Below are 18,491 nucleotides of genomic sequence, written 5' to 3'. Positions count from 1 at the left end.
CAGCTCACCCACTGGACACATTGGCCTTGCCACTAGTTATTAAAAATACAAAGAAGCAAATTCCTTCCCACTTTCATGTACTATTAAAATAGGACAAGTTTTATTAATACTACTTGGAGGTTTTAGAGGTACTTTTTATTTTCTTCTTTAGTCCTCTAAAAATTTCTGCATTTTCTACAGGAGAATGCATTGCTTTTATATTTTAAAAGGAAAAAAAAAGGGGGGAGGGCCATTTTAAAAGACATGTAAACATCCACCAGGATAAATAAGCCAGGCTCTCCTGCGACAGTTTAAACATGAGCCTTCTTCACCAGTGAGCCTGCAGGGGATCTGCTGTAAGTAGGTCACCAGCTTTCGCTCCATCACGGTGGACCTCTCCAAATGTTCACCAAAGCTACCAATATCTCATGAGGTTAATGCTGGACAACTGCTGAGTTGAACTAAAAGTAACACATTTATTCAAAGAACATTTAGGAATGCCTCCAATATTCTTGGCACAGCAGGAGACATTAAAATTAGGAGGCTGCCCCACCCTCCAGAAGCTTACAGAAGGGGAGGAATTATACACACATATAAATAAGAATAGCTCGAGGTACAATGTGATAAGTTCTAAAAGTGTTCCTGCTCAAAGCAGTGTGAGGTTCTAGGAAAGGAAAGGTTATTTCTAGCGACTAGGATGAGAGACAGCTTCAGGACAGAGGTAACGTTTCATCAGGATGAGACAGGAAACAAAGGCAGGAATGGGGTGGATCCCGGTCCAGGGTACATTTCAGCTGGCAGAAACTCAGCGACAGGGAAGAGGGACTTTAATTCTGGAGAGAAAGACTGGCGTCAGATGGTGAAGAGAATGTCGAATGCCAGGTGGGGAGGCTGAGTGCACTTCCACTGGAGCAAGGTGGAGTGTCACTGGTTCGTACTGTGTGCCACCGTGATTATTTCAATTGAAGCCATTCTTTTATATGTAGCAGTGAATTAAATTAGTAAACAAAAAGTAAAGATACTACAAACGAATATCCAAACTGATGTAAATAAGCCACAGTATGTCTCACAGTAAAAGCATTGAAAGTGTGAACGCTCTCCAAACCAAAGAACACACTCCTCCAATGCCGAAAACTGGGTGGGGGTGGGGAGGATGAATTGAGAGAGAGGGTGGTAAAAGTCAAGGCTCTGTCCTTTGGTTGTTCCCAATGACCTAATAATCCAAAATGCCTAATTCCCCTCCTCGGGGGTCACTAAATTTAGTACCTGCGTTCATTCCTCTAACACCTCTCCTCGGCCTAAGCTGCCTCAAAAATATGAATGTTCTTGTTGAGTAAATTCTACCTCTCAGTGGAATGATAACATCACAAGGTTGAGGGCTCCCTGGGATCAGGAAAAAAGTATACTGAATCAACAAGAGTGAAGAGAGAGATTTTCTGCCCCTGAAGCACTGGTTCTCTTCCCTGGCTAAACATTAGAATTCCCTGAAGTATTTTATTTTATTATTTTTTTTAATGGTGATACCCAGGGCCCTGCCCCGGCCTGCTCAAATCAGAATGTCTAGATGGGGCACCCAGGCATAGTTGCTGTTAAAAAGTTCCAAAAGTGATTTTAACATGCAGTCAGTGTTGAGAGTCACTGCTGGAAGTTTGGATAAAATGTTCAAAGGAAATTAAGATGTCAAATAAATCAGAAGAACTGACTGACTGTGGAGTTCAAGAATCAAAGTAATCACATACAGGTTCCTTTTCAAGGCTTCTTTCTCTCTGGTTGGAAAGTCCAGGGTAAGCTCTTTAAAGGGGGGTATCAGGTTGCTCTGCGCCTGTCAGCAGATGCCATGGGAGGGTCATCAGCATCATGGAATCAGTGAAGGTATGTCACCGCATCAGAATATGGGTCAAGGGCACCTTGGCAGTAGGAGCCAGCACCGGCCCATGCAAGGTTCTACTCACTGTAGTAGGACAGGGGGAAAGAGGAGTGTGTGGATCTCAATTTCCACCTTCAATGCCGTGACATTGTCCAGGTGTGTAAGTAAGGTACAGACTTCGCAATCAGGCAAATACTGGCTCTGTCAATTTCTAAGTAAACTTAAGCAAGTCCTTTAATCTTTCTGAGCCTAAATTTCCTTATTTGCAAAGGGGAATTAGAATACATGCCTTGTATGTTGTTTTTCTTTAAAGATTAGGAACGATGTGTGTACATAGTCTGGCATATATCAGTTGTTCAATAAATGACAGTGAGTACGTTATTATTGTTGTTGAGCAAATAAACCAACCTGAAATTGTCTCCAAAATTGCATTCCAGGACCAAACTGCGAACTGAAGACAAAAATGAGAAATACATGTGGTTGACAACCAATTTCATATCTCATAAACCAGGAAGAAGTATTCTTTACACTTCCAATGTCAACTAAAAACCAGCTTGTTCAAACCAAAATGTCAATTTATTTCCCTCAGTCATGCCTCTCAGCAAATACAAACTGGCCTGGTCTTCAACTGTTATTAGATCTCACTTTTCCTCTATTCAACCCTTATCAAAGAACAGACTGGCAAAGCTGAAAGGTCTCTGGAGGTGACATGACCACCATTTGCACTGTGCAGGTAAGAAAAGAAACCCAGGTTTGCTGGGGCCACATGGTACAGCAGAAGCTTGCCATCCTCAAAAACATAGTCAATTTTATTTAAATTTAGAAGTCATCAGTAATCAGAATAAAACTATAATAAATACAGCCCTAATTAATAAGTTTACCAACAATTCTTCTCATATGACAGGCAGTATGGAAATTAAATGTTTTACTGTGTGTGTGTCAAGGACAGCTCTAGAACAGGACTAAAAGGTAAGCCTGTGAGATTCTGAGCTCTGGGATAGAGATGGAGTCAGATGCTCAGGCTCCACTATTACCTAGTACACTTGGACAACTAATGCCCTTCACTTCTCTGAGTCACAGATTCCCTCTCTTTAATGACGTGATACTCCCTGACATCCTTAGGATTACTAGAGAATTAATTGATGGTGACCATGTAAACCATTTGTAAACAAATTAATGGTAGAAAAATATAAGGGATTTGTTCCAGTCTGACCTTGACACATCTTTGCCTCATCCTAAAAAAGCATAAAAATCCACTGAAAGAAGATTTGTACCCATTACACATTTGGGCCAAATGCCAAGTAGCTGAGTGCTAAAATCAATATTAAGCCAAAGCTGAGGCTCAAATCTATTACCATCATCATCTGAACTTCCTTGACACAAGAATAAATATGAAATTTTTCTGTGTTGAAGATAATTTATCATTAGTGTTGTTGTATATGATTCTGGAGATTTTCCGGATCATGAAATGTTGAGGGGACAAAGTTGGCATTCTACTTTTAATTTATCTTCAAAAAAGGTAAAAAAAAATCTTAAATAGGCGTTTTCTGGAAAAATTAATGGCTTTAAGTAAAATTAAATGACTGAAACTTAAAGACAGTTCTTAGCGAACATTCTTGTTAATGTAAATGCATTCACCCACTAATCCTATTAGAATGATACAATCTAATATCATAATAATGCCTCTACTACAAATATTTTTATAAATACTTGTCAGCTAACAACTATGATATTCTTTCCAAAGCTACCTAGCTAATGTGATCTATTAACTAATGTTTAACTAAGCTAATACTAGTATTAACTATCAATGTATTTCCCAAATTGTTTAACTATTCAAAAGTTCTTAATAATTGTCTTACCCATAACATAAATAGCTTTGAAAATCACTTGCATTTTAACTCTTATAATATATGCCTTTATATTTCAGTTGATTTATAGAATCTCAGGGTATAAAACGCTTAAAGATTCTTCACTACAAGTTACATGTAAAAGGCTCACCTACATTTAAAGTAAATGGCAGAAATTTACTTAATTTTCCAGATATTAACTGAAAGGCAATATTTGGATACAAACAACAAATCTGAAATACATGTCTATTCATATTACTAATGGTTTTATGCTGATATGACAGAAACCTATATGACGTTAGCATCATTGATCGTGCATTCAATCACTTCCTGTGCAAACTCAGAGATGCCCAGAAGGTTGATGACGTAGAGATCTGAACCAGAGATCTAAGCCAAAGAGCACCTTTAGCGTCTTAGCATGGAAACACAACATAGGGCATGGAAGTACCCTGCCTTTTGAAATGGTTCATAAACTTTTTGCTGAAACAACCAAGAGGCTGTCCACATCTCCATCAAGACAGAGAGCACTTTCCCAAGAAGCCGTGACAGGAATAATACTTTTAATAACACTCAAACATTGTATAACTTTCCCTGGCATGAGGTAAGAGTGAGTCAGGATGTGAGGGTTTATTTAGCATGACACAGAGGAGACAAACACTGTGCTATGACTGGTGAGTATGGCTGAGAAAGACAAGGCCTCCAGGGGTCTAAATATTTAGGTATCATTTGCTATTAGAAGTTCTGTTGGCAGGTAACACTGCGGGAAGGCCATGATGCTTTGATAACAGCTGCCCTGGGCAATTTTTGATCATTCAGCTACACATGCCACATCTGTCACTTGAGGAAAAGTGTTGAAAAAATTCTACCCACTGAGTCTGGTGGACATCAGTTTTTTGGTGCCCCAAAGAGGAAGATGGCTGTGGAGCAGAGAATATTCTCTTCTAGATCCTTCAAACCCTTTGCTCTGATTCTTCCTTCACCATGTAATGCCTCTGACAACCAATTCCATTTCCACAGCATCTGAGGCAGAGCACAGACACCCAAAAGCCAATTAATGCAAAGCTCTTGCTCCCAGGCATGTATGAAAGTGGAATTGAGTTGATCCTGGGCTGACTTATGCATCTCACTAATGCAAGCCAATTTGCTCTCCATCCCACCACTGAAAACCTGATATGCTATTTTAAAAAGGGGGATGGGAAGCTCCAGGCCTAAAATGATGAGAACCAGATGCAAATTGTCCTGACCACACAATAAAGGGAGACCCTGTCTCATAACTGGCAGACACTTCCAAATCAGCATACGTAACACCTACCGAACTAGTAAAATCTTACAAAACTCTTCCTGCCCTTATAAGGGCAGCTTCAACTGTTTTGGCTCTCACCTTCTTTTGTCGTTTTGGAATGCATCATTTGTAGAACTTAACTTCTTAAGAATAGGTGGGCAGATCCAATTCTAGTTTAATGTCTTCTCACTTAAATTCAGCAGGCATTAATTAGCAAAAATCATGTGCACTAAGGGCCCTGAGCAAGACCTTAGAAGTATAAAGGTGAATTAAGATACAATCATTGACTGTACAGAACAATGATTTGCCTTGTAGGCACTAAGCAAAGGTTAACTGTTGAGCATTGCAATACATAAATATTACAAATATTAATTTTAATGTTAAAAGTATACAATGTATTTAACAATGAATGGAGGACTACCTTAAAAAGCAAGACCCAGAGCAATAGTCTGCAGTGGACACACACACATAAACACTCACATGCACAGAAATATGATTCATTATAATGTATTTTGGGGTAACAGGATTACAGGCAATCTAGATTTTGTTCCTTATACTTTTATGTTTTCCAAATTTTATACAATGAAAATTATTTGTATCTTCAAAAAAGTACCAATAAAATGTTGAAAATAACACTATTAGCTTCAGAATCCTGAGCTCCCAAAGAGCCTACCGTATTAAACCTAGATATTTGACACCCCACTCCGTCAATCAGATGTGTGAGTGTGCGTGCACACGCGCGTGCGTGCCTGAGTACACATACGTCCATGTACACATGTATGGTTAATACCAAGTAACCTAAAATACATGATCTTTTGCGGGATCTTGGTTGGAATGGGAGGGGCTGCAGGGAAGACTGGACAAAGCTCCAGGAGAGGGGCTATCACGTTTCAGAGCACCTTAAATTGGAGTATGTTAGAGTGGCTGCTGATCAGAAAAAACTATTCAAACAGAGAGGATTCATAAGACAGAGAAACTAACAGAGGTTTCAAGTACAAGTCCTAAATTGAAAAAGCAGAAGGGCAGAGCTCCCAACTGCAGGCACGGGCATGTGAACTAGCTGCTTCTCTCAGGGGCAATTCTATGTGCCTGTTCCTGGGTGACAAGCTGCAGTGATTAAATCATTTACTTAATCATGATTCATGATTAAGCCTCACACCTCTAGAGGGGCCAAGAAGTTATACACATAATTCTTTGCAAATATGTTTATCTGATTGTTTAGACTAAAAAGGAAGAAACTGCTGTTAAAAACATGTACATTTGGAAGGGAACCAAAACAGAAATACTGCAACAAACTAAGAGCTGACAACTTCAAGCTCAAAAATACTTAATGAGTACCTACTATATGCCAGGCACTGTGGTGTTTGTACTACAGAAATGAATAAAACAGGCATAGTCCTTGCCTTGACAGAGCTTAACTTCAGAAGAATTTAGAAAGAAGCAACAAAACCAAAAAGTAGATGTGGAATTCTGGAATTATATGATACAATACTGCAGCCCCAATGAACCTGACTGTGCAAATCAAAGTATTAAAGCTGTTAATGGGTGTATAAGTAGGGGGAGAGATGAGGCAGGTTTTTGTTCCTGATCAAAAAAAATTTGATGGATTCATACTAAGAGCTCTAAGAAATACTACAGCAAGGAAACATGTCTAAATTTGCTCAAGCTGGCATTTCCCAATCATGTTTGATCACAAAAATTCTCTTTTTCATAGACTACCTATCAACGATCAGGGAAAACAAACATTTAACAAAGCTCAGCTTGCAAAATGCACAATAATGGCTATGCTATCAATACTAAGTTATCATTAGGTAGTTCTTTTTAAAAAGATAGGAAAGTTTATTATACTTTCTATAAAAATTAGCAAACATTTAAGTTTTGACTCTTGAAAATATAAAAATTCATTTATTTGAAATTTTTCATTCCCCAAAATCTAAGAGAAAGTATATTTCCCAACTTGCCAGAGAATTATGGACCTGTAAAGATAGCCGCCCCCAAACCTAAAAATCTTCTGAGTCCCCTTCTCACCCAATGAAGCAATGAACTATAAGCAGAGGCACCTCTGGAACATGGGATTTGGCAGAAGAGATCATAGTGAGTAAACAGCATGTGACCAGGTGCTAGAGACAAGAGACACAGAATCACAGGTGCTTATGAAAAAGTATACAGCCGAGTTCTCATAATCTATTTCAGGGCAGAAGAGTGGTTACAGATATTATCAAGAAGAAGGAAAGCACAAATAACCCCTCTTTTGTTGTAAGCACCTTTTCTGTTAAATATGTTAATCAATTTGACAGGAGAAATGGATCAGAGAGGTTGACTTATACAAAGGAAAGAGTTCTGGGTTGAAAGTTAAGAGACTTAGGTTCTAATCTGGTCTCAGTCATTATCTAATTAGAATCTCATTTTCCTCTAAAAACCCTGTTCCATTGTTCATCATCATTCATTCTCCTTCATATCTAGTCTTGGTTAAAAAGTAACTGATAATCTCAAATCAGGAAGACAAAGTATTTTCTTATCACTAGACAGCCATTGATTGGAAAAAATGAAATTAGAACCATTCATCATATCATACACGAGAATAAACTGCAAGTGATTCAGAGATCTAAATGTGAAAAATGAAACTATGTAAGTCATAGAAGGTAATAAGAGTAAACATGAGCAATGAAAAATGCTTTCTAACTGTAATCAAAGTCTAGAAGTAATAAAATAAAAGGTTGTTAAAACTGTCAATATAAATATAAAAACTGTGGAATGACAACAAAAGGAAAAAACTATAGGCAAAATCAAAAGATAACAAACTAGAAGAAAATATTCATAGATTAAGGGCTTAAGTCTCTAATTTACAAAGAATTTTAATTTTTAATTAAAAAAAAACAAAAGCAAAAAACTCAATAGAAAAAAGGGCAATAAACATGAACGAATCACAAAATGAAACTTATAAAATTAAAAAATATGGTCTTTAAACTCATAAAAAGTGTTAAACTTCTTTCATAATAGAATATATGCAAATTAAAATTAGGCTGAGATATAATTTCTCACCCTTCAGACTGGCAACAATTCAAAAGCTTGACAATACCTTCTTTATTTGAGGATGCTGGTGGGAAGGAATTTATCACTACCTAACAAAACTTTTGCCCAGCATTCCTATTTCTAGGAATATAGCCTGAAGATGCACCTCCAAAAATGTGAAAACAAATATCTATAATATTATTCATTGCAGGAAACTACTCAACCACCCAGGCAAAGGACATCATGTATGTAAAAGAGAGACAGAGAGGCAGAAAGAAGGAAGAAAAGGCGCAGAGGACGACAGAAAAAGGAAAGAAGGAAGCAAAGTAGGAATAAGGGAAAGTAGGAAGGAGGATATATGAATTGAAGCAGAGAGAGAGAGAAGGGAGATGAGGGGAAGAGAGAGAGAGAAAAGAATTTTTAAAAAGTAAAGCACAAAATAGCATATATTCAGTATGTTACCTTTGTGTGAGAGAAAACAAGAAATATGAAATATATATATGTATATGTGTGTGTATATATATGTTTATGTGTATATATATACATATACATATACATATATATATATATATATAATCTGTGCTTCAAAAGAAAGATAACCAAGAAAACAATGAGGTTGGTTACCTACAAGAGGTATAGGGAGTTATGGGGTGGAAGGACATCGAAGGGAGCAGTACTTCTCTGAGTATAGCTTTGATATTTGGGAGTACGAGAATGTTTTACAGGACAAAAAATAAAATTAAGTCAAAAAGGTAGGATGAGAAGGAGGGAAACTAACTTTGAAAGCAAACTAAAACAACTTAACCCAAATATATTTTCAAATGCACGATGTAATGACACTACAAGAATGGAAGGGAAGGTTTATAAAGAGAAAAAAACCAATCTGGGTAATTCCTGAACACAGTATTTGACAACATACCCTCAGACTTGGGCAGGGCTCAAGATGAGGGGCATCACAAGTAAATTTCAAACTCTTTTAGCAGGCTTGTTTTGTGTACTGGTCTGGGCAAAAAAAAAAAAAAAAAAAATCATTACCGTTATTATTTGTATATACATATATATATATACATATACATATAGCTATAGGTATGTGTGTGTGTCTATATGTGTGGTGTGCGTGCGTATATATACCACACATATAGACACACATACATATACCTATATGCTTTTATGTGTAAAATTTCCTGGCTCTGGCCAATGAAAGGTCCTATGAGCAAAGGCACTATAGTAGCCATAAGCATATCCAGCACTCAAATAATGGCCTCTAATATATTCTCCATTTAAAAAAAAAAAAAAAAAAACAGGACATATCTAAGAAATAGTTGATTTCAGGGCTCAGGCAGAAAAAATACAAAAGGAAATTAGAATATCTTTTCATTTTAGCAAAAAAATTAGTACTAACAACATAAAAAGATGACTATGTGTCACAAGGACACAGGGGCCCGCTTAAAGGGGCTCCCACTGGACAAATAAGACAATTCGAGTGTCCAAGTAATTACAGAGCACTAATAAATGATACGAGATTGAAATAGGAATCTAGAAGTCTATACCTATATTAGAAACAGAGAGAGAAAGGAGAGAAGGAAAGGACCCTTGTTTAGGTAAAATGCAGAATGCTGAAAGATGATCAATGCAAAGGGAGGGCTAAAGATGGGAAATCATAAGTTTGCAGTTATCATGGTAAAGATTTGTTTAGGCAAGAATCAAGGGGAAATTTTTGATGAGAAGAAAGAATAAAGTATCTGCTCATGGATTGTTTAACAATTGCAAGATACAAACTGGAACTATATAGTGGAGAAACTGAACAAACACCTTGACCAGGTGATTAAAATGACCATTATGAGCCTTTTGAGGCAAAATACCTGGGGGATACAACATCTCCTGTGCAGTACTATAGCAAAGGATGCATCATTGAATCCAAACATGAAGAATCAACTGAGGACTATATATTTCTTAACAGGGAGAAAGGGCACCATATTCTTCAAAATGCCAATGCCATAAGAGATAAAGAAAGGCTGTGGAAATGTTCCAGATTGTAAAAGAGACTAAAGGGACATGACAAATCAATGCACTGTGTGATCCTAGTCAGAATTATCTATTAGAGGAGGGGAAATGCTGTCAAGAATATAACTGGGAGAATTGACAAAACACGAGTACAAACAGTAGATTAAAATATTTTATCAGTGTTAAGTGTACTGAAGTTGATAGCTATATTGTGGATATGAAGAAACTATTCTTATTGTTAAGAAATAGACTTTAGAGGTAAAGGGCATTGATATATCATAATGTATGCAATTTACTCTCAAAAACTTTAGAAAAAATTATATATATCGTTATATATGTATGTAAAACTATATGGAAAATATATATATATAATATACAGAGAGAGACAGAGAGACAGAGAAAGGAGAGAAAATACGAATAGGATAATATGGTAAATGAATCTAGATAAAAGCGTATGGATATATTATTTAGGCTATTCTTATTCTTGCAACACTTTTATGTTTAAAATTATTTACAATAATAAATTTAAGGAAAAATAAGAGAAAAAGAAAAAGAAAGAGAAAGAAAACCATAGTAACTAGGAATTAGCTCTATTTTCTAACAGGATTTTAAAATAATAAATTAAGACCAAGCTACTTCATTCCATGTAATATTATGTGTATATATATTTCATAGCTACACGAAGAATTTTGCATATTTTACTTTCTTAAGATGGAAAAACATTCTATGAACAACACCTAAGATGTCCAAGGTCACAATGGATCTGTAACCAGGGTTACAATTACAAGATTTGTAGGTCAATGCAAGCCTCTGAAATTCCAGTTCACCACATTTGCAATCTGAGCAATATTTCCCTTATAGAAAGAGCAAGTTTAGAGTTGAAAGATGAACTATATCTAACAAGCATCAATTTTTAAAATTAAGCTAGAATAAAAAGGCTGTCTTCACTACCCTTTGAGGTTAAGTATCATCAAATGTATGGGGGGAGGGGGTGGCAGGGAGCATTCTGTATGTTGAAATATAGATTAGGTCACATGTGTTGCCTTCCATTATATACCTGAACTTCCCAGCAGAAGGAAAAATTAGTGCATCAGACCTTGTAGTTTCCTTCCTGGATAAGCTTGGAGAGGAAAACAAAAAGATATGAAGGTTAGACATTATAAGGTCAAGAACCATCAACCCAATGGAACTTGATGTTTCAACAGAAAACAGGTAAAACATCTGGAAAGACAGCAGAATTCTCAGCCCTGATTCCAAAACAGGTTCTGCTGACTGAAATAAATAAATAAATATACATATATATATATATATATAAAATATATATATATTATACACACACACACACACACACACACACACATATAAAATTCTGCAGCTGAATACTAGGTATTGTTCCTTTCCAAAAAGCATTAAAATATAAAGGTCAGTTAGCTTAAATGGTATTTTATTGTGCATACTTTAAAAAGGCCTTGAACAATTAAAGCAATGAAATATATTCCTTGCTATCATTTTTAAACATTCTTAGAAGCATAAAAAGAAGGCATGTTTCAATGTAAAAGATGTTAACTCCTTCTCTTCCTTTACACAACATTTATCTTATGGCCCTACAGAACTTAATGAGCCTTTTCAATAGTTTTCAGTGCATTTGTGTTGTTTGGGTGAAATTCTTGGTTGTCCAGCTGTCTCCACTCAGGTGTCAAGGAGATGACAGCCCAGAAGTGCAATCCACGGAGTAAGATGTTAACCAAAATTCCACCAAAGACACACACTGACGATCCAGACTAGACAAATGGTTTAAAATATGGCTGAAGCTCCAAACCCACCCACAACATTGCGATTCAGGAGAGGAGCTGAGAGTCAGAACATTTTTTTAAAGTTCTTCTGGAGGTTTTAATAGGTGGCCAAGTTTGCAAACCAGTGGACTAGAAAATTCTAAACTCCTTTGTAGCTCCTACATTCTAGAAAAAGCTTCAGCCATCTGCTGCTTGTACAGTGTCCTTAGGCTGACACTGATAACATCATTTTATTTCTCTCCCTGGTTCAGTTTCCACAACAAAAAAAAATGACTAATTTACCAGTCTATAAAAAATTAATAAATTTTAAAGTACTTTACATATGTAATATCAGATTTAATCACCTTTCTTATAAATAATATATAAAACTATTCCTTAGCTTTTTCAAAGATATTTCTCTCTTACCAACTAAATAGTTTAAAGTTCTAAAAATAGCCTCAAACTTTTTATCCCACCAAAGTACCTTGCAACTGGTGCCTTGGGTATGGGTTTGAGTTGCTCACAAAATCCTAGATCCCAGGGTAGGAAGAAGTCTCCAGAGGTTGTCTATATAGTTGGCTGTCTTCATGCAGAAAAGAGGTCATTACCCCATTTCACAAACAGGTCAACTGAAGTTCTTTCTGCTCAAGTGATTTGAGCTTAGTCCCATTCAGGTCTCTACACTCCACACTGACATGTCTCTCAGATTTCTGAAGGTCAGAGGCTTTCCTGTCGGGCTTTTAAATACAATCTGAATATAGTTCCCATTCTAGTTCATCTGGGTGACTTGAGACAGCCAGAGTCCCCTCTCCAGTCCTTGGTTCACTAATTTTTACCAAAGGAGGCTGAGACTGACCCCATTACCTCTTCTCATCTGAGGTTGTAGAAAATGAAAGAAAAGCCTTAAATGTCAATAAATTGTTAAATCACTTAATGGATTAGTAACTTTGAGCAAGACATTTAGTACAAGAGGTAAAGAATTCCCTATAAAGAAATATCGAAACCTGAGCTAGGAAAATGAGAAGGGACAGAGGATATTAATCACAAACAAATTAGTGCAATGAATTGCTGGATGTCTGCTTTCTAGAGCTATCTCCAAGTTACTGAAGCTGATGATTACAGAGATTTATGGGTCATCATTCCCACTTGATGGGCAGAAAAATGAAGTAGATGCCTAGAAATATATGCCTATTCCCAAAGTCCTCAGGTACCATGAATTTAATGTTTAAAAAAAAAAAAAAAAAAGAGTCGTGGAGACCATCTTGTTCTATAATCTCATTTTGGATCTAATGAAATAACAAGGGACAAAGAAACTTGCTCAAAATGACAAAAAAATTAAGAAGCAGGTAAAACAAACAAGGGACATTCTAATAGAAACCGATTGCGTCACACTATTTCATGGAATCAGCTGAAAAAAAAAATTTAGCTTTGAAAAAATATTTCAACAATTACTTGGTTACTTGATTATTAAGTTTACTTTGCACTCTTCAAGGTATGGGTGGCATTATTACACAAGCTGGCTCCTAAGAAGAGGTGAAAGGCTGCAGGAGAGTTGAGGGGGTGAAGTGAAATTCAAGTCCACAGATATTTACTGAGCATTTATTTTCTCTGTGGATAGCTCCGTGCCAGAACCCACATAGAACACAATTATGAGAAAACACTATTCCTCCCCACAAACTGTTTAAAATCAAATGAGGTGGAATCAAGTAAACAATATACCCTAAGTCAAGCCTTGAATAATAAACTCAAAAAAGAGGGAAAAAATTGACACTACCAACAGAGCAAGGATGAGATACAAATAGTCACAAGCACAGTCAACCAAGGGGTCAGTTTGTGACAGACAGGGAGGAATTCAGCAGGAGCAATTACTCATCCACCCCCATGATGCTCAATCAGAGACCCACAGTGCTCCAAGACCTCTGTCAACGAGGTTTTCCAAAGATACTGACTGTGAACAAGCTAAACAATTTACATCTAAATATGCCTTCCCTAATCCGCATCCCTCTCCACATCTCTTCAAGCAATTCAACAAATAGCCGTTGATTACATACTGCATTCAAAGCTCTGGTCTGGACACTCGGTGGAAAAAAAGAAATTAATTAGACATGGTCAGTACACTCAAGGAATTCACACCTGGTGAGAAAATACAAAATCATCCATCCAGTATGCACTCATTCGATGGACATTTGTTGAACATTTACTATATGTCAGATACTGACAAACATGCTGAGGCTTCAGAAATGAGCAGGACATAGCTGAGTCCACAGTTCAGGGAGAAGACAAACAGAAAACCTAGTAAGCAGTATGCAATGTGGTTAGGCCCAAGGAGAGGTATACACGTGTAACTGGAGCTTTAAGAGAAGGGGACGGGTTACAGCAATGACATGGAAGTCGGCACCTCTATGACTAATAACTGTACTTCTAACTTGAATACAAGGTAGCAGGAATTAGGTATCTAACAGAGACATGTGCAACACACCATAAGAGAACCCCTAGGGGTATTCTGAGTAAAGACCAGTCCTTGAGGGGAGGGTAGAAGGTCTTATCCTTGCTCTGATGACTCACAGACCGACCAGTGAATCAGATCTGAAGGAACCTTCAAGAAGGCCTCACATGGTTAGGAGCAGAAGTAGGCCTGGAACTCAGAACTCCAGACTCCTTGAGGTTCTTCTCCCCAAGTCCACCCTGCTCTTCCAGGGCTGTGATTTATCAGGTTACCCCCGGCTATGCCACTCTGCCATTCAAGGCTGCCAAGGGAGTGAGTAACAATTTCGGCAAGAGGCTCAGAGTAAGATGTTCCCATTTCTGCAATATAGACTTGTTATTGCTGTCTTGAGGAGGCACGTTTGTTTTCAAACACTCCCAAGTGAAAAGCTATTACCAGACTCCCTTCAGCTATATATGTAAAAGATAAGGACCTGAAATCAGACTAGTGTGAGAATGAACATTCTGGTTAACCTTTTTTCCACAGTGGGAAAACCAAGGCCCAGAGAGACTGAGGTCACCCTGCCCAGTCACCGCATAGGTTAGAAAGCACCTGAACTAAGAGTCAGGCACGTTTTACTAAATGCTGCCAGCTTGGTTGCCTATGACTCATTCTCACAGCCCACATTTTTGGTCAACTTGAGTGATATGCACCGGGAGGGTAAGGGCCTTGCCAGAAGGAGACATTAATTAACTATGTATTACAGGGACAGATCCTAAGAAACTAAGAAATAAAAGGAAGAGAGAGGTAGAAACTATTTCACAACTCTTTTTTCACAAGCTTCTCCAAAGTCTTTCCCTGATCTGGCCCTCTGCAACACCACCCCAGGTCCTTGGAGATCTGCTCTCTAATTAAACTGCCCCAATTCGCACTGATTTTCTATCAGTATCCAACAGCAAAGGTGGGAGAGGACTGCCAATTGCTTGAAGATTTCCTTTATGAGTCATGGAAAACTGAAATAACTTGGGGGGCGGGGATGACTTTAGAAAGAGACACAGTTTTAAATCAGTTCCCACTAATTTGTTCCACTGTGTGGTATAACTCCTAAAGACAGGAAAAATTAAGTTTCTAGAGCTGACACAAAAATGGGAGTTTTTGTTAGGTTGTGTCAATTGTCACGGTGGCATTTCTTATTAGGATTTTTCTTACTGTCATTTTTTTTGTTATAGTAATTATAGTTTGATCAGTGTAGGAGCTATTTTGAATCCATGGGACTTTCCTAACCAGATTGTTTTGGCATTTTAAAGTCACTCACATTCAAGGCCTAAACAATATGGCAAGTACCTCTTTTTCTCTCTCCTTTATACTCAAATTCTAAACAAAGGAACCATCTGTTCACTCTCTGAAAACATCGGCCCTTGTTTTCATCTTTCCGTTAATAATAATGCCTCAAACTTATATCATGTCTTTTTCCAACTTGCTTATTAAAGCATTTTGTAGATATTGCCTCAATCATCTTCAACATCACCCCCTATAAACTGAGAAGAAAAGGGAAATGTCTGCCAATTTTCAGTTAAATAAGTGATTACTGGATGTTTAACAAATTTTGTACAAATGATTGCATATGAACATCATGATAAAGGGACTTTGACATCATCTAGTCCAGTTCTGGCTCTTACATATGTAAAAGGGAGACCTAAAAGGAGAAGTCATTTCTGTTCTATTTGTGAAGTTAGCTCTCTACCCTGACTGTACACAGGGAAAAGAAGAACCAAGTGTTATACATTTTTGTATCCCCAGGGCCCAGATGTGTAAAAAGGGCTCATTTAAATATCTGTTGAATGAATGAAAATGTTTGTGAATAGTTTCACAGGTGGTTGTGGCAGAGTCTGTGCCGAAGTTCAGCTCTCCTCCCTCTTACTTAGTGTATTATTTTTAATAATACCATACAGTCCTTAATGCCGAAGAATTGAATAGAGACACCCCCAAAATAGGGTTGGGAGTGGGTAGGGGAGATAAAAAGCAGGCTTGTGTCTCAAGTAAGAAATTTGTTGAACAAATCCAGTAGCGATCCCCGAGTTTGGCCATTGCCCATGCTAAAACTTAACTCGTAGTTAAGGCTGACGCTCTAAAAGCTCTTCATTCTTTATGTTCTCCATGTGTTTGGGGATTTGGTGGAGCAATTCTTTAACATTACTCTACTGGAAGAAATGATGTGTCTTAATATCGAAGGACAGCATGTCTCCGTAACACTCCTGAGCCCAATAAGAGAGCATCTTCTACCCTGCAATTTACCCTCGTCACTCACTGTAACCCGAGAGTACTCAGTCTCAGTATCATGAAATCCACCAGCCCAGAGTTTTCCAATGAGCAGAGAAGTCACCAAAATAAAAACCTTTTTCCATGTGCCTAGCTGGAAATCAGCAACTCGCTGGCATGTTTTTCTTATTTTCAGGCTGTCCTAGTCGCCACTGCTACTCTTTGAAACTAAAGGAAAAATAAATTATTTCTAGAAAAGCAAGTTAAATGTGAAATTTTGTCATCTGAATTGCTTCTCTAGTAGTAGTTCTAACAGAGTCAATAACTCCCTAGAGAGTCTTCAAAAATAGATCGTATAGATAAGAAAGCTGGAAGTCTGAGGAGAGAAGGATAGTACCTTTTCTTGGTAATCAAAAAAAAAAAAAAAAAAAAGGAAGAAGAAGGAAAAAAAAGAAAAGAAAAATCATAGAGCCAAAGAGGACTCAAATATATTATAGTGTGGTATCACATAAAGTGAATTAATTACATAGGTAAAGAAGAAAGAAATACTTACAAAATACAAACAAATCAACATAAATGAACCTTCAAACCATCCTGATGATTTTCTTTTTTCAAAGGGGGAGGTGGGTGAGGATGGTAGGAAAGGAGAAGAAAAAATCATGGGGAACAAGCACGGAGACACTTAAACCCCCTAACATGCTGTGTCTTACACGGACAAGGAGTCTGCCTTCAGTGTCTGAGATCGTCCAGCACCCTGTGGGAAACACATCAAGCCATGCAATACCAGCAGGAAAAACGCCAGCATGTACTTCACGGCAAACAGCTGCAGAGGGGCACCCTGCACAGACAGCAGACACAGCAGTTGATTTCATGCTGTGTCAATACTCCTTTCTTCAGCCCCCACTCTCTGCTCCAGGAGGCCTTCAGAAGCAAGGCTGTCCAGGGACCATTTATTATTCTTGCAACCACTACCCAGAATGGTAACTCTCTCCCAACATCTTCCTGACAAAAAACAGAGAAACAGTTTGCCCTTTTCATGCATATGGCCTTTCCCTTTCCCAGGCTACCTCAAACTTTGCATACATGCCCCATCGTCCAGCATCTTAACGTTTTACACCTAAAAGTGAAAGGGTTCTACATTTAAGAATATATAAAAGATCTACAAAATGTTACTTAACTCGCCTTGATTTCCAAACCGAACTTTTCAGAGGATTATCTGTAAGCTGGCAATTGGGGAGGTGGGTTAACTACATGTTCATCTGATGTCTGATGAAGTGTCACGTCTGCAAGAACAGAGAAATCTGTGCTCTCACACCCTTGTCATGCTCCTCCTGACAAAACCAGGTCTGAGGAAGGAACTCCACAGGAGGCTGACACTCTTTCTCACTGCAGCAGCCCTACTGGCTGACTAGCACAGGCAATTTCATAGTGATAAGTGGTACTCTTCCAAATAAAAGTCTCTACCAAATGATGTTGCTGGTCTAATATTCTAACTACTGAATTAAAGTTGAATGATTTGGGGCCTTGTGGCTCAGAAATTCTGTGCCTAATTATGGAGAGGTCCCCCCTCTCCCTCTTAGTTTATTCACCTCTATTTCACCTTCTCTCTCTCTCTCTCTCTCTCTCTCTCTCTCACACACACACACACACACACACACACACACACACACACACACACTTGCCCCTTCCAGTCTACCACCTTGGAAGACAAGCTACAAGCAATTCCTACCAACATTCTCCATCACTGCTTCTCTGCTTAAGATTTGGCACCCAAAAAAATCTTAATTGCCTTATGAGAGGAAAACGAGACAGACACCATTTGCACACAGACCTCACCTTGAGATGAGACCCTCTGTGCATTCCAGCAGCCTCTTCATCACCCCAGGCCACAGAGGCAGCCATCTGCCTGGGTCCCAGCTGCTCGAGTCCAATCTCTACCTCTTGCTCTCTGAGACCTTGAACAAGTCATGTTAACTTCTTTGGGCCTCAGATTCTCTGACTATAAAATAAAGTGTTTAAGATAAAATAAATACCAGTGTATCTA

The 18,491-nt window shown here is 37.9% G+C and overlaps 1 protein-coding gene across 17 annotated transcripts in view; it reads right to left on the bottom strand.

The window, feature by feature from the left end:
• Positions 1 to 18,491, bottom strand: part of LOC107505903 (LIM domain containing preferred translocation partner in lipoma) — a 607,668-nt gene that overhangs the window by 515,539 nt on the left and 73,638 nt on the right. For 3 of the 17 annotated variants that reach the window (XM_036219274.1, XM_016136306.2, XM_036219279.1), the window contains 2 exons: positions 18,284 to 18,446; positions 17,215 to 17,449 (listed from right to left, as the gene is read on the bottom strand). The exons of 8 other annotated variants lie outside the window; for them this stretch is intronic. The gene's annotated coding sequence lies outside the window, so the exon portion shown is untranslated. Of the gene's footprint in view, positions 1 to 8,906; positions 8,990 to 17,214; positions 17,450 to 18,283; positions 18,447 to 18,491 lie in introns of those variants that run through there. 6 more of the 17 variants (XM_036219281.1, XM_036219276.1, XM_036219280.1 and 3 more) reach the window with 4 other exon arrangements.

This window comes from Rousettus aegyptiacus, unplaced genomic scaffold, assembly GCF_014176215.1.
Source record: "Rousettus aegyptiacus isolate mRouAeg1 unplaced genomic scaffold, mRouAeg1.p scaffold_m13_p_4, whole genome shotgun sequence".
Classification (NCBI taxonomy): domain Eukaryota; kingdom Metazoa; phylum Chordata; class Mammalia; order Chiroptera; family Pteropodidae; genus Rousettus; species Rousettus aegyptiacus.
The sequence above is the reverse complement of the archived record's forward strand: the minus strand, read 5'-3'. Positions and strand labels throughout refer to the sequence as shown.